Source organism: Gracilinanus agilis, chromosome 2, assembly GCF_016433145.1.
Source record: "Gracilinanus agilis isolate LMUSP501 chromosome 2, AgileGrace, whole genome shotgun sequence".
Taxonomy (NCBI): Eukaryota; Metazoa; Chordata; class Mammalia; order Didelphimorphia; family Didelphidae; genus Gracilinanus; species Gracilinanus agilis.
Window position 1 is genome coordinate 467,687,927 of NC_058131.1, and position 25,235 is coordinate 467,713,161.

The window sequence follows — 25,235 nt, forward strand, 5'->3', positions numbered from 1 at the left end:
GGCAGGAGTGGCAATCATGATTTCTGACAGAGCCAAAGTAAAAATAGATCTGGTAAAAAGAGATAGGGAAGGTAATTACATCCTAAAAAAGGCAGTATAAACAATAAAAAAATATCAGTACTCAACATGTATGCACCAAATGGTATAGCATCCAAATTTCTAAAGGAGAAGCTAGTGGAGCTCAAGGATGAAATAGATAGCAAAACTATACTACTGGGTGACATCGACCTTCCCCTATAAGATCTAAATAAATCAAACCAAAAAATAAATAAGAAAGAGATAAGAGAGGTGAATGAAATCCTAGAAAAATTAGAGTTAATAGATGTATGGAAAAAAATAAATAGGGACAAAAAGGAATACACCTTCTTTTCAGCAGCACATGGAACATTCACAAAGATTGACCATGTACTAGGGCATAAAAACATGGCAAACAAATGCAAAAAAGCAGAAATAATTAATGCAACCTTATCAGATCATAATGCAATAAAATATTTATTAGTAAGAATACATGGAGAGGCAAATAAAAACTAATTGGAAATTAAATAATATGATTTTCCAAAATAAGTTAGTGAAAGAACAAATCATAGAAACAATTAATAATTTCATTAAAGACAATGACAGTGATGAGACTTCTTATAAAAACCTATGGGATGCAGCCAAAGCAGTTCTAAGGGAAATTTTATATCACTGAGTGCATATATTAACAAATTAGGGGGGGCAGAGGTTAATGAATTGGTCATGCAACTTAAAAAACTAGAAAATGAACAAATTAAGAATCCCCAGATGAAAACTAAATTAGAAATACTAAAAATCAAAGGAGAAATTAATAAAATCAAAAGTAAAAGAACTATTGAATTAATAAATAAGACTAGAAGCTGGTATTTTGAAAAAACTGATAAAATAGACAAAGTACTGGTAAATCTAATAAGGAAAGAAGAAAACCAAATTTATCAAAAGTATCAAAAAGATGAAAAGGGAGACTTCACCTCTAATTAAGAAAAAATTAAGATAATCATTAAAAACTATTTTGCCCAATTATATGGCAATAAATATAGCAGTCTAGGTGATATGGATGAATATTTACAAAAATATAAATTGCCTAGATTAACAGCAGAAGAAATTGAATACTTAAATAATCCCATATCAGAAAAAAGAAATTGAACAAGCCATCAAAGAACTCCCTAAGAAAAAATTGCCAGGGCCTGATGGATTCACAAGTGAATTTTATCAATCATTCAAAGAACAACTAATCCCAATACTATACAAATTATTTGACATAATAAGCGAAGAAGGAGCTCTACCAAATTCCTTTTATGACACAAATATGATACTGATCCCAAAGCCAGGTAGACCAAAAACAGAGAAAGAAAACTATAGACCAATCTCCTTAATGAACATATATGCAAAAATCTTAAATAAAATAGTAGCAAAAAGACTCCAGCAAGTGATCAAGAAGGTTATCCATCATGACCAGATGGGATTTATACCAAGAATGCAAGGATGGTTCAACATTAGGAAAACCATCCACATAATTGATTATATCAACAAGCTAACAAAGAAAAATCACATGATTATCTCAATAGATGCTGAAAATGCCTTTGACAAAATATAACACTCCTATTAAAAACACTAGAAAGTATAGGAATAGAAGGACCTTTCCTAAAAATAATTAATAATATATATCTAAAACCATCAACAAGCATCATCTGCAATGGGGATAAATTAGAAGCTTTCCCCATAAGATCAGGAGTGAAACAATGATGTCCATTATCACCTCTATTATTTAACATAGTACTAGAAACACTAGCAATAGCAATTAGAGAAGAAAAAGAAATTGAAGGTATTAAAATAGGCAATGAGGAAACTAAGCTATCACTCTTTGCAGATGATATGATGGTATACTTAAAAAATCCTAAAGAATCAACTAAAAAGCTAATAGAAATAATCAACAACTTTAGCAAAGTTGCAGGATACAAAATAAATGCACATAAATCATCAGCACTTTTATATATTTCCAACACATCACAGCAGCAAGAGTTAAAAAGAGAAATTCCATTTAAAATCACTAGACAATATAAAACACTTAGGAATCTATTTGCCAAGACAAAGACAGGAATTATATGAACACAACTACAAAACACTTTCAACACAATTAAAACTAGATCTAAACAATTCAGAAAACATTAATTGCTCATGAGTAGGATGAGCTAACGTAATAAATATCACAATCCTATCCAAATTAATCTACTTATTTAGCACCATACCTATCAAACTACCAAGAAACTTTTTTACCGAATTAGAAAAAACTATAACAAAGTTCATTTGGAAGAACAAAAGATCAAGAATATCAAGGGAAATAATAAAAAAAAAAGTCAAGGAAGGTGGTCTAGCTGTATCAGATCTTAAACTGTACTACAAAGCTGTGGTCATCAAAACAATATTGTTCTGGCTAAGAGACAGAAGGGAGGATCAATGGAATAGACTTTGGGTAAGTGACCTCAGCAAGACAGTCTATGATAAACCCAAAGAGCCCAACTTTTGGGACAAAAATTCACTATTTGACAAAAACTGCTGGGAAATTTGGAAAACAATATGGGAGAGATTAGGTTTAGATCAATATCTCACACCCTACACCAAGATAAATTCAGAATGGGTGAATGATTTGAATATAAAGAAGGAAACTACAAGAAAATTAGGCGAATACAGAATAGTCAGCTCTCTGGGAAAGGAAAGATTTTAAAACCAAGTAAGAGTTAGAAAAAATTACAAAATGTAAAATAAATAATTTCAATTACATTAAATTAAAAAAATTTGTACAAACAAAAACAATGCAACTAAAATCAGAAGAGAAACAACAAACTGGAAAAAAAAATCTTCATAACAAAAAACTCTGACAAAGGTCTGATTACTCAAATATACAAAGGAGCTATAATGGGGAATAACCAGGGCTAAATCAATTGAACAAAAAAAATCAAGCCATTCTCCCACCTATAAGTGGGCAACGGACATGAATAGGCAATTTTCAGATCATGAAATCAAAACTATCAATAAGCACATGAGAAAGTGTTCTAAATCTCTAATCATTAGAGAAATGCAAATCAAAACAACTCTGAGGTATCACCTCATACCCAGAAGACTGGGTAAAATGATAGCAGGGGAGAATAATGAATGTTGGAGGGGATATGGCAAAATTGGGGCATTAATACATTGCTGGTGGAGCTGCGAATTGATCCAATCATTCTGGATGGCAATTTGGAACTATGCTCAAAGAGCTCTAAAAGATTGTCTGCCCTTTGATCCAGCCATACCATTGCTGGGTTTGTACCCCAAAGAGATCATAGGGAAAAAGACATGAACAAAAATATTTATAGCTGCACTCTTTGTGGTGGCAAATAACTAGAAAACGAGGATATGCCCTTCAGGTGGCAAATGGCTGAACAAATTGTTGTATATGCTGGTGATGGAATACTATTGTGCTCAAAGGAATAATAAATTGGAGAAATTCCATATAAACTGGAAAGACCTCCAGGAATTGATAAAGAGTGAAAGGAGCAGAACCAGGAGAACATTATACACAGAGACTGATACACTGTGGTTAAATCTAATGTAATGGACTTCTGTACTAGCAGCAATGCAATGATCCAGGACAATTCTGAGAGATTTATGGAAAAGAACGCTACCCATATTCTGAGGAAGAACTATAGGAGAGGAAACACAGAAGAAAAACAACTGCTTGAACACATGGATTGTTGCCGACATGATTTGGGATGTAGACTCTTAATGACCACCCTAGTGCAATTATCAATAATATGGAAATAAGTCTTGATCAATGACACAGGAAGAAACCAGTGGAAATGCGCATCAGCTAAGGGGAGGGGGGTTGGGGGGAGAGAGCAAGATCATGAATCATGGAACCATGGAAAATTTTTTTCTAAAATATAAAAAATCCTGATTAATAAAAAAAATAAAATAAAATATTTAGGAAAAGAAACCTCAAATATGTCAGAAATATTCATTTTCATATATGCCATTGATGTGTTAATTATACATTATTCTAATAGACTTGTTTTAATTTCTCACTTAATGACTTCAATTAGTAAAACAACCTCTGGTGCTACTCTCCCAAAAGTCATTTGCATTAGTTGGTTGAGTTCCTATATTTTATAGTTGCTATTGTTCCTCTTCTCTGGTGATAGCCCTAAGGGTTTTCTAATTCACACTTACTAGTGTTCTACCCCAAGAAAATCAGTTGATATCAATTAGTCGATCAGACTTTAATTAGCATTTAGAAACTAGAATAGTAAGAAGAATTCACTGCCCCCCTAATTCTGTGACATTCTTCCACAAATACACATAGAGTGTAAGGGAAAGTAGGCTCAAATTTAGTGAGCACATGTGGCAAAGGGAAAAACCACCACTCTAGATTGCTCTCTTTTCTTACTTTTAAGGTGTCTCAAGGAGTTCATTCTAGACATGGCATTGGGTCTGTATGGAATTTTGAAGCTACCTTTCTTCGTGGAATCCAGCCTGTTATTAGTTCCCAAAGCAGCTTGAGAACTTTGTCAGCTCTTAAGATGCTGCTAGGATTAAGACACTGAGTTTAAAGAAAAAAAAAAAGTTCATATCTTCCAATCTTCTCCTTCCCCCAATATAAGACAACTAGGAAGTACCTGAAGCTAGATTTGAAGCCAGGTCCTCCTGATTCCAGGCATGGTGATTTATCCACTACGCTACCTAGATGCCCCATATCCTCCAATCTTCTAAAGTTCTTGAGGTCCTTCTCCACTCAAAGCAGAGGAAGGATGTCAAGGTGCTCTCCTTCCTCCCCATTCCCCCAAGCAATTCATTCTTAAGAGCTTGCTGGAGCTGTATACCTCTCAGGTTCTGGTCTTTTTCACTATTTTATATAAGATCCACAGAATATGAACAAGTCACTTAATCAGCATGAAAACACTTCCTGTTGAATCTGGTAAAAACACCTTTTGATTGATGACTAATAGCTAGGCCTTTTTTATACCTGGTTCATAATTCTTGTTGATTAATTCACCTGAGATGCATTTTCACCTGACCAAGGCATTGACTTAGAGGCCTCAGTTACTTTAAATGAGGTGGGGTAATTGGGCTGACAACTACCCTTAATACTTTCTTGGCCCAATTTGCATTGCTCTAAGTCCCCGGAAGTAACTTTAACTGTTCTTTCTCATACATGCCATTGGTATGCTCATTATAAATTATGTATTATAGCTAATCTGACCTGTACTAGGTGATATCTTCTTAGCTTCATTTAAGTATTGCGAAGGTGATAAAACTGCCTTGCTCTAACTATGTTCCATAATTCACACTTTTCATTAATTCAGGCTAACCTGAATCCATTGGTCTAAATTATTAAAGCTCTGATATAAGAAACACCACAAAATGTATGTTCTCAATAACAATATAGCACCACAGAAATTGGAAAGAATAACTTGAAAATTATTATAAATCTACACTGATGGATTCAAGTACATTAATAACAACAAAAAGAAATAAGCAAGTGTAACTTCAGCTGTGTTAGCCAAGATTTGATAACATTATTTCACATGACTAATGTAAAATTTATTATAATCCCCTGAGGTCTTGGCAAATAAAAATTTGTTGTTTACTCATTTGTTCTCACTGATGTGAAGAATCTGGCTGAGGTAAATGTAAGAGCTATTCAGAATTGGTTTGAGCTCTCATGTGCCAAAGTGATAAAAAGTCCAAAGCTTGGCAGTATCTTTGTTACCTACCTTAAAAACAATTCTGTAGTCAAGGACACTTTTGTCTGATCTCTCCTCAGTCCCCATTCTCTGCCTTTTTTGTATTTATAGTGATCTGTTTATGTTTGGATAGTCATCACAATTTCTGAAAAACTAAGTTCAGGATCACTCAAAGTACAATGGAGAGAACTCATGGTGCATGTAAACTGACTGTAATATATTACAAATGAGAAATTGCACAGGAGAGGCAGTATGAAGGCTGACAAATGTCTGGCATAGAAAACAGGTGAGCTTTTTTCACATAATGAAGTCAAGGGAGCCTATATGCTCCTCTGGTATTCACTCAATTTTGAGAGATCCCAAAGAAGGCCCCCAATACATTAGGAAGACTCCCTATCTGGATTTATGGGAAGGTATGGAGAAGAGTCACAAAAGATGGTAAGGTTTGGGTGACTTGGAGAGAATATCCACATAAATAAGTTCCAAAATCAATTGAGGAAATATTTTATTTTCCTAGTGAGTTCCCTGAGGGTAGAGACTGATTCATTTTTTGTCTTGATATCCCAAACACCTAATAATAGGGCAAGGAAATGATAAATGTTTTTTTGGACTGAATTAATTCTGTTTCTAAGATAAGTTTAGAGTCTTCAAACACAGTTTTGCAAAAATATACACTTCCAGTTCCTAGAAATGCTAGTAGGGCTCATTTAGACATGACTTTACTTTATGTGGTTTTAGTTCTTTTGGGGGTCAACCAAAGTAAAAAAAAAGGTTAAGCTATATAAGTGTCTGCCTCCCCCCTCCTTTTGCTTTTATTTTTTTCAATTTAACTTTCATTTTGTTTTTGTTTTCTGGTGCACATAGTTCATGGGCAGGAGAGGGGAGAGAGTACATATATATAATACACATATATATAATCAGCAGATGTTCACTTATATCTGAAGTTCCAGCTCTCCATGGTAGGATCTAGAATATATCCCTATGCAGATACAAGACCCAACTATATTGAAAATGGGTGAGTTCTAGGTACTACAACATTTGGTTGGTCAATGTCTTATACATTGTTAAAAGAATGTGAGTAGAGGAGATATATGTATAATGATAGTGATGTGTATCTGCCTATGATCTCCTCAACTGCAGTTGGCAGGGAGGAACACTTACTTCTCTCACCCTGGCTGCTGCTGTAAATTATCCCCTTCTCCTTGACAGGCTTAGTTGATTAACCTGTCAGTGATTCCTTTAACAGCTGCCCAAGTGAGGACCCTTGAGAGGTTAGGTGAATGGTTAACCTCTCTAGGACCAACCTGGGGTTGGATAGATTGGTAATGGGCTATTGATTAGCTTTGGATAATGATTAGTATCTGACTGTGTATTTGAACTCCCTTCCTAAGGGCTATGATAGAATGATCACTCAGGAAGGTACTTGCTATTAAATACTGTTTATCTATTGATAGGGAAAGGATAACAAGGTAAAGGATTGGGGATTTGAAACCCTATTACTCTATTGACGAACTAAATGATAATCAGGACTGGGGCTGCTAGTCTGGTGGAGGCTTGAAGTCTTCACCCTCTATCTCTGGCCAGACCTGGCCACAGCCAAGCCAGAGAATAGGGAAGGCTATTGCTGAAATAGATATTGATGATCTTTGTATTATCTCAGCTCTCTCACCAATAATGTTGATGGTCCACCAGCTCTCACAGTCTAGCAAGGAAATAGATTCAGGCTTTCCTACCCTCTTCTTCAACCACTCTTCCACCCTTCAACCACCCTTCAACCACCTTCTGCTCAGATTGATCCACAGAGGTTTGCTCAAGTTTCCACTCAGAGATCTGTGCTCTCCAGGTCTGAGCCTCTGAGTCCAGAGACTTCCTCCACTGTAGCTGTAAGGGGGTATATATAGGGTGGGGCTAACTGACGTTTGCACCTGGGAACAATCCGAATCTCTCAACTGCCATCCCTGTCAGTCAAGGTGGCATCCATCTCATCCCAGATTAATGATTATAACAACGTCCACTCACCACCCAATGATAACCTTCTAAGACCACAGTAAAGATCCTCCTAGTGAAATAGAGCCAAATATAAAGAAGTCTAGCTCTCTATTCTGCCTATGGTAAACCTGGCTCCCCAAGGATATCTCTCTGGGATCAAGCCTTCCATAGATATGGGTATGAATGACAGTTCATACCAGTTAGTTTGACTCTGCATTGAGGAATACTACCAAAACAATAAAACTCAAGGGTTAATGATTTATGACTACGGAAGATAATAAATAATTCCTTAATTTGTTGACCTAAATAGTGTTTGAAATTTTAAAGACTTTTAGATACCACTCTCTTCACCTAGACAAAAGAATTTTGAGTTCAGATAGGGAGATAACTTGAGGCAGGGTATTCCTCAAATAATAATGGCAAAAGCTTATATTTATATAAACCCTATTATAGGTACTATACTAAGTGCTTTACAATTATTATCTCATTTGATCCTCACAACAACCCTGGGAGGTAGGTGCTATCCCCATTTTACAGATGAGGAAAATGTGGCAGAGGTTAAATGACTTTCCCAGGGTCACAGAGTAAGTATCTGAGGCTGGATTTAAACTCAGATCTTACTGACTCCAGGCTCTATGTGCAGAGTTATTTTGTAGATGCTTTTCTATCCTTCCCACTTTTTTTTTTTAAAACCCTTACCTTCTGTCTTGGAGCCAAATACTGTGTATTGGCTCCAAGGCAGAAGAGGGGTAAGGGTAGGTAATGGGGGTCAAGTGACTTGCCCAGGGTCACACAGCTGGGAAGTGTCTGAGACCAGATTTGAACCTAGGACCTCCTGTTTCTAGGCCTGGCTCTCAATCTACTGAGCCACCAAGTTGCACCCCCTTCCCACTTTTTAAAAATATCTTTTTTTAAAAACCCTTACTTTCTTAGAATGGATACTCAGTAAAAGGCAGAAGAGTGGGAAGGGCTAGAAAATTGGAATTAAGTGACTTGTCCAGGGTCATACAGCTAGGAAGTATCTGAAGCCAGATACCCTTCTCATTTGTAAGCCTGGTCCTGTTGCCTTGAAATCTATGACTCTCTTTCCCATTCAAAGGAGAAATAAACTCTCTCCTGATCTTTCAATTCCTTTTCCACTCTGGACTATAAGAAGCATCTGAATGACATTTTCATTTTTTTTTTAACCCTTACCTTCTGTCTTAGTATCAATCCTAACATAGAAGAAAGGCAAGGGCTGGGCAATTGGTGTTAAGTGGCTTGTTCAGGATCACGCACCTAGGAAATGTCTGAGGCTAGATTTGAACCTAGATTCTCCTGGATCCAGGCCTGGCACCCTATCAGTTGTGCTAGTTAGCTACCCCATCTTAATGACTTTTAAGGTATTTTTCCATTTCCAAGAGGCAAAATGCAATGCAAGTTTAGTCTGTAACTTGATTCTTTCCCCCCAAATTCCTTCCTGCTCTCTTCCTGCTTCTAAACCTCTTTACCCTGAGTGCTGAGCTGTGCCTTCTCAATGTCTCCTGATGCTATGGCCCTCGTTCTGGAAACTCTGAAGTTTCAAGCCATGTTTTGAATTTGGAAAAAGATAGGCAAACATTGGTTTCCAAGTCATAAATCCTGATAGTACATTCTCCCAATATGTCCATTAAAAAACATTTAATTCAACAAATGTTTATTACACAACTACTATGTGTTTTAGGTGCTACCTTGCCTTCAAGGCAACTGAAACACCCACTCAGAATTTCTACTATCAGTCCATTGATCTGAAATTTCTGGTGGAGCTTAATTCCAAAGGATCAGACTCTTTTCCTATCTTTCTTCCTCTGCTGACAGAACCCAGGTTTATTGATCTTCACAAAAGAATACAAAATCTACTTGTTTGCTTTGGCTTGCTCTGATGGGCAACGAATCCAATCTAAATTTGTCTTCTATTTGATTTGCTAATTTAATTGTTTATTTTATTCTCTGTATATGCCTCGTAGCCTTTAATGAGGGACTCTAAAAAATTTTCAGAAAAACAAGACTTTGTTTTCTTTTGCTTCATATTTTATGTGTTCTATAAACAAATCAAAATCCCTACAAAGGCCTTATTCTGATGTCATAAAATATGAAAGCAAATATGGAAAAGAGTCACAATAAGGAAATAGACTTCAGAGAATCTCAGATTTGGAAAGAAACCAAAAGGACATCTAGTCTGACCTATACCTGTGCAAGAATGTTTTCTTTAATATCCTGACGAGTGTTCATAGACCCTCTATTCAAAGTTTTCCACTCTTAGCTCCTCAGGAATAATAAAATCACTGTCTCCCAAGGCAGTGCCCTTTCCACTTGGAACAATTCTAAAGATAACTTAGCATTTTTATAACATTTTAAGGTTTGCATTATCTCATTTGGTCTGCCCAACAATCCTAGGATTTAGGTTGCTATTATTATTATATTATTATTCCATTTTACAGATATGAGGAAATCAAGGCAGTTGACTTTATCAGGAAGATTCTCTAAATATAGAGCTGACATTTACCTTTTCAACTTTCGTCTCTTGTTTCTAGTTCTGACTTCTGGGATCAGTCATAGTAAATCTAATGCCCGTGTCATAGAACAACCTTTGAAATTCTTAGAGAGAGTTCTCGTGTAGCCTCTAGGTTTCTTCTTCTCTAGGGTAATGTATAGATTTATAGATATATCTAGGCTATGCATTTCCTTTAACTGTTCTTTTCATGATCTAACTAGGAATTGCCTATGTATTCTGGTTATCCTCATTTAGACTCACTCCATTTTGTCAATATTCATCCTAAAATATGACATCCAAAATTGAATACAATGTTACAGATTTGATCTGAATCTGTCTACTGATACATCCCAGGTTCTAATTTGGTTCCCATATCACATTGCTGAATCATGTGGAGCTGACAGTTCCCTTAAATGTGTAAAGGCAGAATAGGCTAAGGCAACCTTTTAGAATGTTGGGAAGCTGACTTGATTGATGCTGTTGGAGAAGAGCAAGGCATCATGGGAAGGAAGGACCTGAAAGGAGGGCTTTTTGAACTGTTGTCTATTCTATAAGATTATCACAGGATCATGGATTTAGAACTGGAAAGTACCTCAGAGGTCATCTAGTCCAAACCAGATGAAGAAACTGAGGCTGAGATTTTTTTTTTATTTTAAACATTTATTAATATTTATATTTTGGAAAAGTTAACATGGTTACATGATTTATGCTCTTACTTTCCCCTTCACCCCCTCCCTCCCCCCTCCCCTGGCCGATATGCATTTCCACTGGTTTTAACATGTCATTAGTCAAGACCTATTTCCAAATTGTTGATAGTTGCATTGGTGTGGTAGTTTCGATCCCCAATCATGTCCTCATCAACTGAGGTTGAGATTTTGAGTAATTTGTCTAGACACACAGATTGTAAGTGGCATAGCCAGGATTTAAAGTGAGTTCCTTCTACTCCAACTCCAATGTTTTTGGGGGTTCCTCTCATTGCATCACACTATCTTCTCTATCCTCTTCTTATGCAGTTAATTGTTTGGACCCAACTCTGAGAATTAAATTTCTGGTTTTGATTTGTAGCAGTTCTTTTCCTTTTCCTTCTTGCTTTTTCTCTTATCAGATACAGTGTGTAGTTCCAATTTGCCAATAACCTTTCCGTCTAGATCTTGTAATTTAGGCTATTTCCCCCCAGTTTCTGATCATCCACAAATTTTAGAAATAAACTACCTCTGCCTTTACTGGGGAAGGCAGTGTTACATAACTGACAGAAATACCACTGAATCTAGGAATATAGAGATTAAAGTTTTACCTCTCATACATCCTGGCTATTTGACTTCGGCAAGACATTTAACCTCTAAGATTATAAATTGCAGAGAAGATAGGGACATACATAGTATGTAAATGGAATTAGATAATCCTCATTCATTGCTAGACTTTAGCCATCAGAAATAATGTCACCCCACCCAACTTAGAATGAAGTGGGGAGGGGAAGATCAGTTACCCACACGTGAAAATAAGTAACAAATCAAAAACAAGGGACTGCCCTTTGGGCAGTCCAAAAACAGTGTTGAGGCTGCCATTTGTCCACTTGAAAATTGGAGGTGGATGCAGGAAGTGATGAAAGATGCTACCTTTTAAATATGATGGTAACTTCTTGTGGAGGCAGTTGGAATTTTGAACTTGGTGTTGAAGGATCTCTGGTGAGACCTCAGACTGCTTCCCTCTGAACTGTCACGTGGGTAAGTTAGGCTGACTTCCTTTCTCCTCCCTTGGTGTTTCTGGAGGCTCTACCCTCAAGGAGGTCTCTCTTGCCTATCTAATTGTAAAAGGCCTTGTGGCTAGAAGCCTTGTTTAATTAACCTCTGTGCTCCTCTGCTGGGGCCTCTAAATTCTTATCTGGTCTGGGCCTCTGGTCCGGGAAGAGTTTCTCTCTCTCAATTTCCCTACCTTCAACCTTCCTAATTGAAAACAAACTTCCATAAAAGTCATCCTGACTTGGGTCTATTTTTAATTTGGAATCGAGTTAGTCCGATTTCTGGCAACCATACCTTAAATATCTAGTTTCCCCTCTTACAATAGGAAAAGGTAATTTCCTCACATAAGAGTTTCCCATACCAATGAAATTACAGGTCCAGCTAAAGGCTATAAAGCCCTTTCCTATGCATTTATGCATTTCAGTGATTTTTAAAAAAATGTTCAATAGAACTGGATATAGGACAAAACCTCATGCTACTCCACTAAAGACATCTACCAGGTTGACAGTGATCTATTAAATACTACCACTTAAATCCAGTATTCATCCAATTTCAAATCCATTTAACTCTGCTATCATTTAGCCCACTCCTGTCTATCTCGTCCACAAATATGACACAAAACACTTTGTTCTATCACTTTCTATCCTGGAATACTATTATCTATGACAGTCTCCCAGATCTACTCATTGAATAACCCTATTAAAAATAGGAAATTATTTTTTTATGCTGTTGCCTTTTTTTAACTCTTGGGATCCTTATCTCAATTCACACCCTCACTGATAAGGAGGATCCAACTGAATTTCCCCTTCAGCTAGGGATACCCTAGAGGGGTTGTGATTACCTTTCTTTAATGCAATTGACTGATGCTCCCATTCTATTATATTCCAGCTTCCTATAAATAATCACCAGAAAATAGAGCTCCAATTTTATTTAATAAAAAAAATTAACTTTTAGAAAGTAATATTTGCTAGGAAGATATATTGCAAGAAGAGAAATACAAATCAAAAGTTTCCCCAACACTGGGCATCAAAGTTTTCCCTATACCACCTTAGTTCCTAGGGAGAATGGGCTTAAATTTAAAAGTTTATACAAACCATCCATTCCACCAAGTTTAGTTCAAAATTCAAGATTAGGTGAAGTAGAAAGAGTGCCAGGTCTGGAGTCAGGAACACTTGAGTTCAAATCTCTGTCCTCAGACTCTTAGTAGTTGTGTCCTTGGGTAAGCCATTAGCCTCTGAACTAGGTTAAGCCTTAGTTTCCTCTTCCATAAAGTAGGATTTATAATGGCATCTATCTCCCAGGATTGTTGTGAGGATCAAATGAGATTATCATAGTTAAGTGCTTAGTACAGTGACCAAAGCAAAGCATTATAGCATTGTTAACTATTATTATGATTAGCTATTAGATGGAGCTGACCAGGTCCATTTATTGCTGGTCTGGTCTTACTCCTTAGGGTGCAAAGACATTTCATCTGGCTTAGCTGGCAGGAAATTCTGGCATGGGTTTAAAATCCTGCACTCTGGGTGCTCTGCTGACTTTTTAAAGATCATAGGACTATAGTTATCTCCAATAGTCCTTTATCTTTCCAGCAGGAGAGAACAAATGGAAGGAGGTCATGAGTCATATGTCTGGAGGACCAGCTGCTTCTCCCCTTCTAAAGACTTACAATCTGTCTTTCTTACTCAAACCAGCTAGGCAGAAAAGTGGAGGAATTACCAACACTCCCTTTCAGAAGTTTTATCTTCCTCTTGGTTCTAAGTTAGCAGTCAAACAAGAAGGTCCTACTTCAGCATGAGATAAGTGAGTCAGAAACAGATTATCTGTGCAGGTTCAGAATCAGGGAGTAAATGCTTTTCATTACATTATCTTGAACTTCCAGAAGCAAGTTCTCCAACTTCTTCCAAGTGGGATAGCTGCAGGTAGAACATGTTGGGTATGCTCTAGGAAAGAAAATGGGACTCTTAATTGGCTTTCAGGTAGTGCTGGTATGACTTATTCTTTTATTTTTATTTACCTTTACCTTTACCTTCTTTCTTAGGATCAATATTATATATTGGTTCTAAGGCAGAGCAGTAAGGGTTAGGTAATGGGGGTTAAGTGACTTGCCAAGGGTCACACAGCTAAGAAGTCATATTTGAACCCAGGACCTCCCATCTCTGGGCCTGGCTTTCAATCCACTGAGCCACCTGGCTGCCCTTTGGTATTACTTATTCTTGAAGAATCCACCCCAGAGGGCATAAGTTGTCCCCTCAGGATTCTTCCATCTGTCTCTCAGTTCTGGTTCAGTAGCTGACTAAAAAATATGTTTCTTTACTAGGTAGCTGGTGGACTGGAAACAGCCATCCCTGTCCATCCTCTGAAGTAGAGAGACAAATGCCTTGATTCAATATCATTAGGTACAACTCAGTCAACTGGAATGTTCCTGGGATCCAATTTCCACGCCCCTCTTTAAAAAGTTAACATCTTCAGCTAATCTACTGGGGGCGGGGCTTTGACAAGGTCCCAGATCCTGGATCTGCAAGGTGCTGAATTGGAGTGAACTGGACCTAGAGTCAGGAAGACCTAAGGTCAAATTTGACTTCAGACACTTGGTAACTGAGTGACTTTGGGTAAATCGCTTTATCTATGTCTGCCTCAGTTTACTCAATCAACTATAAAACAGGGATTATAACAGCATCTGCCTCACAGAGTTGTGAGCATCAAATGAGATAATATTTCTAAAGCTGCTTAATATAGTGTCTGGCACATTCTAGGTTCCTCATAAGGGCTTGTTCTCTCTCCATCTCCTCCCTACATAGCTCATTAGTGTCTCAAAGTTCCATATTTTGGATTCCTTCCCCAGTGAGTTGCACTAAAGGGTCTATGCAGTACATTTCTTCTCCTTTTTTTTATTTTTGTTAAGTTCATTTATTTATTTGTCTGTTTATTTATTTGTTTGTTTGTTTATTTAAGAATGTTTTCCCGTGGTTACATGATTCATGTTCTTTCCCTTCCCTTATCCCACCCTGCTCCTGTAGCCAATAAGCAATTCCACTGGGTTTTACATGTTTCATTGATTAAGATCTATTTCCATATTATTAATATTTACAATAGAGTGATCCATTTAGAGTCTATATCCCCAATCATATCCCCATTGAACCATGTGATCAAGCAGTTGTTTTTCTTCTGTGTTTCTACTCCCACAGTTCTTTCTCTGCATGTGGATAGTGTTCTTTCTCATAAGTCCCTCAGAATTGTTCTGGGTCATTGCATTGCTGCTAGTAGAGAAATCCATTACACTAGATTTTACCAGTGTATCTGTCTCTGTGTATAAGGTTCTCCTGGTTCTGCTCCTTTCACTCTGTATCAGTTCCTGGAGGTCATTCTAGTTCACATGGAATTCCTCCAGTTCATTATTCCTTTGAGCACAATAGTATTCCATCACCATCAGATATCACAATTTGTTCAGCCATTGCACAGTCGAAGGGCATTCCCTCATTTTCCAATTTTTTGCCATATGTGGTACAATTCTTAATCAAATCCAATAATTAACATTCTTCTACACTTCCAAATACATGATGATATAGTTTAACAAACCAATACTGAAAGAAAAACAAAACAAAACACCTTACCTGCCATCTTAGAATCAATATTATCTATTGCTTCAAAGGCAGATTATTGGTAAAGACTAGGAAATGGGGCTTATGTGACTTGCCCATGGTCACCCAGATAGGAGTTATTAGAGGCCAGATTTGAACAGGACCTCCATTCTCCAGGCCTGGCTCTCTATCTACCTAACTGCCTCTAAACCAATACTTATTTTTTTTACAAATTTCTAATAGGTAATGATTATCTTGTTGCTTTTTTTTTAAACGAGGGCCTTCTCCAACCCCCAAAACATCAACAACAATGACAAAATGCAGGAAAGAAAGTCGTCTTTCTTCTTAGAAAGAAAGCCCTCACAGAATTCTCATAAAATTAACTGAACACATGAGGTTGTCCCCACAAGGATTAAGGAACTAGGGTTGACCAGAAGTTGTACCCTTAATATTGGTGAAAAACCAAAATGGGTCTTCTGTCTCCAAGTGGGACTATTATCCTTGATCTCTCCTACATAGAGGGACCCCTTAAATCTGGATTAGCAGAGTACCAGGTGCTAGAACAAAGCAGCACTAGGTCCTGGGAGAATGAGATACTCTGCCCTCTATATTTCCCACTAAAATAACTTTCTATTCTGGACCCACCCACAGGTCATGTTTAATAATTGACTAACTTAGAAAGGAAAAGAAAATCGAGCTTCCTATCTCAAAAGGAAAACTTAGTAACTACAGAAATCCCTGAACACATGGCACACTTCCCATAGGGATTAGGAACCTCAGGTGAACTGGAAGTCACTCCCTCACCTTCAGGGAAGAAACCTAATTTGTCCTGGGCAAATATTTCCCATGAATCCTTTAGCACACAAGGCTATCCAACTGAGGTTCAAAAATTTATTTTTCTCTCCGTTTTTTAGAATATAAGTCACATCAAAGTTTCTCCAATAGATTCTGAACTAGAAGTATCTTGTTGGAGGTTCAGGCACATTTCCTGTGGGATCTTCTACCCATAGGGCTCCTAAAATTCCTCCCAGTGGATTTCCTACCACTACACAGGCAATGCTACTGGGATTCTAAACTCAGCAGATAATTGAACAATTAGGCTTAGTTAGAGACAAAAATAAAACCAAATTAGTTAAGCTTTGAGCAGGCCACATGCTGGTTTACCTAGAGGCTAATAGCACCTCTTCTTCACTTGAACAAGTAAGGCAGGAAAAAGGGAGAGTTGCCCTTCTGAGAGTCTTTTGTCTATTTCTTATTTCAGTTCAAGTTCAAACAAAAAGTTTCTTCACCGTAGGGTAAGTGGCCCAAGAACTTTTAAGACTACACATCATGACTGTTTGTCAGTCCATGGATGCTGGCAGCAGGCAGAGAATACTGAAAATGTTCTGGGGATGGGAGTTCCATTGGCTAGGCTTCCTGTTTGGCTTGTATGGCTTAAAGCCTTACCTTATGTCAGAATTGATACCAATATTGGTTCCAAGGCAGAAGAGTGTTAAGGGCTAGGCAATAGGGGTTAATGACTTGCCCAGGGTCACACAGCTGGTAAGTGTCTGAGGCCAGATTTTAACCTAAGACCTGTCTCTAGCCCTCACTCTCAATCTACTGAGCCATCCACCTGTCCCTCATCTGTTTTTCTTTTAAAAATATTACTTTTGTTTTTGTATTTGGGATACCTTCACTTCTATTATTTATACATCATAGAATCTCAAAGTGGAAAGAAATTCAAAAGTCAACACCTACCTGCCCAGGAATCCTCTCCACAATATCCCCAGAAAATAGTTAGCTTCTCCTTAAAGACTGCTTGTGGTCAGGAGATGGGGCAATCCCCTCTCTCCTGAGGAAGCCCACTTCATTTTTTTTCAGTATTCTTACTGGTGTTTTTCCTTATGTAGTAGCAACATCTGTTAACTTACAATTTCCACCCATTCTACTCCTGCTTTCTAGTGCCAAGCAGAACAAGTAGATTACCCCCATCCCTAGCAAATATTTTAATGAAATCTTTTAAATATTTGAAGATAGCTATCCTGTTGCCTCTAGATCATCTCTTCTCTAACCTAACTTGACCTAGTGCCTTCAAATAATCCTTTCATTTCCAATTTCCAATCCTTATCATCCTGATCATTTTACTCTGGACACATTTCAATTTGTCAATCTCTTTCCTAAATTGGAGTACCCCAAATCGGACATAAATTCTAGCTAAAGTCAAGAGAAAGTTAAATGATCATGAACCTAGTTCTGGTCACTGAGCTTCTCTTAAGGCAATCTAAATGAAGTGGGGTGTGGGTATGACTGTGTGATGTTGTCTAATGCTAGTCAAGAAGCAGGGTTAAGAGGTGCATCCGAGCCTCCTCAGAAGCTTGCCTCTGTTTCTCTCTTTTGAAGGTAGTCTAGTTGGTATATTATGGAATATGCTTAGAAATTACCCCAAAATGCTTCTCTCCCCCTCTCTTTTCTCTCTTTCTTTCTCCCTCCCCCCTCTCATTAGCTCAGTCCCCATATTTCCCCACAGGCTTCCCTTAGTCTTGACTACTTTAAATCACAGGACTTGACAAGTCAATATTAATGGTCTTGTGATTTATTAGTAGTATCAAATAGCATAGAAAATACAGACATTAAAACAATCCATACCAGGCTGCAGAGAGGTTGGAGCCAGTGTTAAATTTTTTTTCTCACCTTTTCTCCCAGCTGGTTTGAAGTGAACAGAAGGAGAAAGGATTGAGATTTAAACCCTGGGGGGAAATTTCCCCAGTACTGCACTCTGGGGAAAGAAGTGGGAGAAAGAAGCTGTGGACTGGATTTCTCTCATTCTCACTAACATTCTCATAACAGTCTATCTGACTTGACTTGATCCAGTCCTGAGCCTAGGCCATTCTCCTCCTCCACCTATCTCCAATTCATTCCCAATCCAGTCAGCACCTTACTATTCTACTTGACTTCCTCTCTTATCTGCATCCTCTGTTTGGTCACAGACCATTAATGATCAGTTCAGCACTTTATATCTACTTCCTCTGCTCTCCTCTCCTAGTAGTTGCTGGGCAGTACCAGTCCTTCCCTTTTTGTACTGAGTTTGAGAAAACATGGAGTCCCAAACTGTATTTCTTTATTTCTTTTTTTACTCTTATGACCTCCTGGGAAGATGTCCCCTAACTGCCATGTTCTGGAAGCTGGAAGATGTGTGCCCCCCCCCCCCCCCCCGTTTACTCCAGTTAATCAGGTCTCTTTGTCCTTTGGTCCTCTAATGTATCTATGGCTATATCCTTATGATGTCTGGGATGGTGAGGATCTTGGCCGGGGTTAAATATTTTATTCATTTTCTTGACTGCTATTGATGGCATATCATTAAAATCTCCAGATCTTCCTTTTACATGAACTATTTTCTAGTCATGTCTCTTGGGTTTTAACTTAAATGTAGAACTTTATTTTTTTGCATTAAAGTTTATCTTATTTGATTTAGTCTGTTACAAAGTTGTTGTTATTTAATTTTATTATCTTGTCCATTGAAATTCTTCCTAATTTTGAGTCATCTGAAGGTTTGACAAGAATGCCATCTACATCATTTCCCAGACCACTAATAAAACACATTGAATAGAAAAGAATCAAGAACAGGTCAATGGGGAACTATGCTAGATACCTCCTTTGAGGTTCACAATGATCACTGACCATTAATTCTTGGGATAAGTTATTAAAAAAATTACATATATGATTATGTGACCCACAACCTCTGTTTCGTCCACAAGTATATGAAAAACTTTGTCAAATGGCTTGCTGAAGTACAGTTATACTCTGTCAGTGGCATTTCTGTAAGTAAATAGCCTATCAACCATGATTTTTTTTTAAAGGAAACATAGTTAGTCTTGTATAACCTCTTTTTTTTTTTAACAAATCCATGCTATCTCTTAGTCATCACTTTCCCCCCAAATGCTCACAAATCATCCATTAATAAGATACCCTAGAATTTTAGCAAGAATTGAGATCAAGCTCATTGGGCTATGGTTTGAAAACACTGCAGTCTTTCCTTTTCTAGAAATCAGAATTATATTTACATTTTCTATTCTTCTCGTAGCACTTTGTCCCTTTTCCATATTTTCTCATAGATCTTCAACAATACTTTAACAATCACATCCATCATTTCTTTCAGTTTCTTGGGATGTCATTTATCTAAACTTGATTACTGGGACTCAGTGAATCCAGTAAAGTTCTCTTACCATCTTTCATTTGTTTAGTGTTAACTTTTCCCTCTTGTTTTTCTTATTCTGAAGATCATTTTCTTTTATAGATAAAAACATACATCACATTCCCTTTAGATCATCCTCTGACACTCACAGCAATCTTGGATTGAAATGATTCTGTGGGCCCATACTTTCAGAGGAAAACCCCACTAGTATGTTTACATCATTTCTAATCCACTAGAGGACACAATTAGCTCAAAAAAATGTATTTAACAATATGTCATAGTAAGAACAATGACAACAAAACATTTACTCATAAATTTGGAATATATTTGCAATACACTCAATGTCAGTGTGAGGAATAGATATAAGAAGTTCACAAGTAGAAAAATGCAAATGTGGAAAATATAGTGAACAAGATGTGTATATAGAAATGCAATTCAAACAGAGGATTAAAAGAACAGATACTATAAAAGTACAAGATTATTGATGTCCCCAAGTTGTTCCTATTTGGGGGGGCTCAAATTTTCTGCTTTCTTATTGGCCTCTGCTCCATTGAACCCTGTTATATGCTGCTGTAACAAATGCTAGTTTGCTATTTGGCATCACACCCTGGGGCCAGCAGGAGCCTTGGCTCTAGGACTTGTCATCTCCCAAGTAGGATCTTGATTCCAAGCCCTAGACTTTCACCTACTTGACTCCACCTCCGTACACTTGCCATGTGTTCCCTGCCACAAGATGCCATTGTTAATGAAATGGGGGAAGGAGGACAGGGAAAGAAAGAGGAGGAGAGAGCTACCAAGGCTAACTCTAGAGGCAAATTCTTTGTTTCTGCCAATTGTTAGTCAAATTTCCTAAATCTTTTCACATGTAAATAGGCCACTCTAAGTCAGAATGTAGCATACTATTACATTTCTTTACATATTTCAGTGATAAAGTCCTTGTTTTATATTTTCAAGTAGACTTGGGATCTTCTGGTCACCTTCTCTTCAAAATAAAATAGGAATTAAATATTTCTTCTTTTCCATACATTAGCATCACCTCTTAGATTCAGAGTAGTTATCTTGTCCTTTCTCTATTCTTTCTCTTGTACCTCACATAGCTTTCTTTAAAAGCCTTAGGAGCATGCTGCAGAAAAACCCCATTCTTTTATTTTTGTCCTGAATTACTTGCCTTTGCTTCTAAGTGTTATGAAATTTTAATTTGTTTGATATATATACACATTTGCCTAATTAAATAGTATCCTATTTTATTCCTCTGTAATTATTTCAGTTTGTGTCATTAGATCATTCTTGAGTAAACTGTCTTTGAGCTGTTAAATTTTATGGCATGGAATTCACCACATAGTTCTGACCTCTTTAAAAATGTACTCTTCCAAAATCTAGGATGCATTTATTATATAGGGTATCCCCAAAGTCTTAGTTTTAGGTTATTCAAATTAATGTCTTTCTGTAGGCTATTAAGGTTTAAACCACAGGAGTATTCATTTCCTCTTCAGGTCCTTACTGCAGTGACCATTTCCTCCTTTCTGGCCAGAATTGGGTTCTCATAATAATTTCCTCTTCCATGTGTAGAAGAATAAAATGATCATGAAGACAGATCAAGTATTTGTCAGCTGTTCATTCAGAAAGGAATGTTATATGTATCAATAACCGAAGTTCCCCATCACTACCATATTATGTCATTGGTATAGGTTTCTGATCTATTTATTAAACTCATCATCCATTTATTCCTTCTAACTAGATGGTCTCTATTATATTTCTGGAAGAACATTGCTTCTATCTCTACCTCTACTGATTAGAACCTAAAATTGTCTATCATTTTTTTCCCTTCTTATTCTTGGATTTCCTTAACCAGTGTGTATGTTCTTTGATTACAGAATGCTATTCCATTGCCTCTTTTGTCTAATCTGCTCCTTTAAAAAGATCAAAAGGGTATCTGCGTGGCTCAGTGGATTGAGAGCCAGACATAGAGATGAGAAGTCCTAGGTTTAAATCATACCTCAGACACTTCCTAGCTGTGTGATCCTGGATAAGTCATTGCCTAGCCCTTACCACTCTTCTGCCTTGGAACCAATACACAGTATTGATTCTAAGATGGAAGGTAAGGGTTTGAAAAAAAAGGTCAATATTTCCATATCATTTCTTGGTTATCTAAGCCAATATGTTTCTTTATTTATGATTTATGTTTATTTATATACTATGAACAAAATCTTATTTGTTTAATGAGTTCCTTAAATTACATCCATCTCTAGATAGCCCCTCTTTCTTCCTCATTAGAATAATTTGTATTTGTGTAATTAATATTTTATTCTAAGTGGTAATAATGAATCCTTCTTAAGCTGAATTCCCTGAAGAATCTTAAACTATGAGTTTTATCTCTTGGTGCTCTTGCTGAACACCCGTTCTCTAGAAAATGGGGTATAGGTAGCTCTAGGAAGAATCTGTGCTATAGTTTCATTACCATACACCTCCAATTTTAGCTGGAATCACAAAACTGTTAATTATTAAGTAAATGGGCCAAGCCTACTAATTGTTTAGCTAGCCATGATAGAAAATGTACTGAGTAGTTATCATAATTTGGGATGGGGTTGATCATTAAGGGCATCAAATCCTATACAGAATCAATTTTGGAAAAGAAAGGCTAAACCTAAAGTCATTAGTTTGCCAAGATGACTTTGTTCCTGACATCTTGCCTGGGAGATAGGTGACAAAGCTGACCCTGAGGTTACAGAGCTGGGGAGGCATCTTTTCCTTCTAGAATAAGAGTTTCTCTCTCTCTCTCTCTCTCTCTCTCTCTCTCTCTCTCTCTCTCTCTCTCTCTCTCTCTCTCTGTAAAGAACACAGAAATATCCAAAACCCAAGGACTGCACTTAAGTCAAAAGTTGGAAGCAGGGGAGTCTATAACTGCCCAGTAATGAAAAAGCTGAGGAAATCCAGTCTAGAAACCTGCCTAGCAGAAGTATTATACCTCTCAAGGACCAAGCCCAGCTTGGAATTGGAGAGAACAAGCAGTGCCAGAACATCAGGAGAAATGGAACTACAGTATCTGAGGCACAAATTTCCTTGGCCATGTGTTTCCTAAATGTGTGTCTTTCTAATAGTACACCCTCTAATAGAGTATTCTAAGTGCTTACTTTTCTCACTAGCACAATGTATATTTAGCAGAAGGTACACCCCAGAGCATGATGGGAATAGTTTATAGTTACTGTTCTTAATATGCCATATCAGAAATGGGTTTGCTTTGAGCTAATTTTGTTCTCTCAGTAACTAACAAAGATAAATGCACTGTTTGGGTATAATGAGGTTTTAGGAGTAAGAATTTTTAGCACATGTTGAACTTGTTCTTGTTTATCCAAATAAGCTCCTCACATCCTTTATAAAGTACAAAATACTCCACTTAGATCTGATAAGGGCTCACCCTTTATAAGGTACAATATAATCTAAATAGGATACATCCTTCCATCTTATTGTCTCTGTCAAAGAAATTAACTTGCCTCTTGTATCCTGAAAAATTTCCAAACTTGGAAAGGACCATAAACTTACATTAGATGAACCTCAAGGATGATGGCCCAAGGTCAAAAAGCTAGTTAGTAGAACCAAGACTAGAACTCAAGTCCTCAAGTCAAATAGAACTGACTCCTAGTTCTCTATTCTTTTCAGCACATTATACCAGTTCCTCATGCTTTGCATAATGAAGCACTCTCAAATCAGTGCAAACTATTATTATTTTCTCAGTTTTTGGTATCAAAAAAAACTAAAGCATTCATCAAGTACCTCTTGTGGTTAGAACACTGGAGGAAATACACAGATTAAAAAGGAATATCTGTCTTTATGGAATTTATAGTTCAGTAAGGGATAAAACCCTAGTCTAGATAACTGTAACTTGTGACATTTCATGATAAAAACAGTATAAAATTTTAAAATGAAGTGCTACTTATAGTTGAGGGGGATAATATGTGTATACTAAAGCAATCATGTGGTCTTCATGGCCACAACAAACATGTTGTGTAATTTGAGATGGTTTTAAGAAATGTGTATGAGGTCAGCAGATAAATCCAGGCTTTGGAAATAACATGAACCATAGTCTTAAAAAAACCCAAAACCTGTTATGTATCTTTAGACTCAGCAACACTATTATTTATAGCAGCTCTCTTTGTGGTGGCCAAGACTTGGAAATCAAGGAAATGTCCATCAATTGGAGAATGGCTCAACAAATTGTGGTATATGATTGTGATGGAATACTTCTATAGCATAAGAACAGATGAGCAAATTAGTTTGGTTTTTTTAAACTTGGAAAGAACTACATGAGATAATGATAAGTGAAACAAGTAGAACCGAGAGAACATTATATACAGTCACAAATTTAATATTTGAAAAAAAACTTGTGAATGTTCAATGCCTTCAGAGGATGAATTGAGAAATGGAAATACAAAAGACATAACCTATATATTTTGCCAGATGATGCCTTCTATGGTGTGAGGTGAGGAGGGAGAGACTGAATAAATTTTTTTAATTAAATAATTTTATATTTTCATGCAATCTCTCCATCCTACTGCCCCCATTGAACAACCAAAGAAATAAGCAAACAATAAAAAACAAAACTTTCATCACAAACATGCATAGTTCAACAAAATAAATCCCAATAACAAGCATATCTGAAAATGTAGGTATCATTCTGTATTTTAAGTTAGTCATCCATCTATCAAATGGTGAGTGGCATGTTTCATCTTCAGTCTTTTGTACTTATAATTTGTTCTTATCTTTAGGATTATCGTGTTTATCTGAGTTCTAAATTCTCTCCAAAGCTGATTTATTTTGATGATATTGTTAGATTAAAGGATATACATGCTTTAGTATCTTTTAGGGCAGATTACAAATTCCTCTTTAGAATGGTTGGGTCAACTCACAGCTCTACCAATAATGACCTAGGATAGCTGTTTTTCCATAGCTTTTCAAATATTTTCCATTTTCTTACTTTGTTATCTTTGCCAGTCTGGTAAGTGTGAGGTGGAACCTTAAGGTTACTTTAAAATTTTATTTCTCCAGTGATTTTGGGCTTTTTTCATATGGTGGTAGATAACTTGGATTTCTTTCTTGAAAATTATGCTTATATGATATGCTTTGAATTCATTATCTTCTCCACAAAACTTTTGTTACTTTCTAATTTTTCTATTATTGTTGAGGGCACCATTATCCTCTCCATCATCCAGGCTTAAATACAAATGTCATCCTCCTCATTCTCACTACCCATATCCAATTGCCAAATTCTGTAGATTTTACCTTCATTGCATCTCTTCTATATACTCTGCCCTCTCCTCTGACACTGCCACCACACTCGTGCAAGCCCTTATCACTTTATGACTGAACTATTACAATAACTTTCTGGCTGTTCTCCCTGCTTCAAATCTTTCCCATTTCTAGCCCATCTTCCACACAAACTATCAAAGTTATTTTCCTAAACATAGGTCTGACCATATCATGGTCCTTTTCAATAAACTTTAGTGATTC